The sequence below is a fragment of the Chrysochloris asiatica genome, unplaced genomic scaffold (genome assembly GCF_000296735.1).
Source record: "Chrysochloris asiatica unplaced genomic scaffold, ChrAsi1.0 scaffold00175, whole genome shotgun sequence".
NCBI classification, from domain to species: Eukaryota; Metazoa; Chordata; class Mammalia; order Afrosoricida; family Chrysochloridae; genus Chrysochloris; species Chrysochloris asiatica.
Window position 1 is genome coordinate 388,452 of NW_006408693.1, and position 764 is coordinate 389,215.

Below are 764 nucleotides of genomic sequence, written 5' to 3' on the forward strand. Positions count from 1 at the left end.
GAAGCCCGATTTCACTCATGCTTTGAGAACTGTGTTTAAATAAACTCAAATAAAAAGAGAAACAAACAAACAAACAACAACAACAACAACAAAAACCTGATAGCACTGAAAAGAAGAAGTCCAAGCTGTACTGGAAACATTGGTTAAAAATTAGACATTAGCAATTGAACTGTTTCAAGAAGCTGATACAGTGTTAGATGTGCTCACTTGTCTATACTTCTAAGTATATTAGAAGACATAAATTTCTTAGAAGACATAATGTCTTCTAAGAAATTTAAAAGGCAATATATTAGATCATATATTAGAATTGATTCATATTTGTGACCATCCCCAAAAAGATGACCCAATGTAGAATACAGAAATTATTGAACAGTATCATTCATATAACATGCAAGTGAAATTTTGTTGAAGATAATTTAAAAATGGTTCCAACACCACCATGAAGAAAACTTCCAGAAATTCAAATGAGATTCAGAAAAACACAGTGAATGAGGAGTATCATTGCTGACATCAGTTGGATCTTGGCTGAAGGCAGATAATACCAGAAAGATGTTTACATGTGCTTTACTGAATATGCAAAGGTATTTGACTCTGTGGATCATAACAAAATGTATACTATTGTGAAGAATAGGAATTCCAGAATGTCTGTGTTCATAAGAAACCTGTACATAATACAAAAGGCATTCACTAGAAGAGAACAAGGGCATACTGAATTTTTTATGAACAGGAAAAGTGTGCACCAGAGTTATAGCCTTTCACTATAC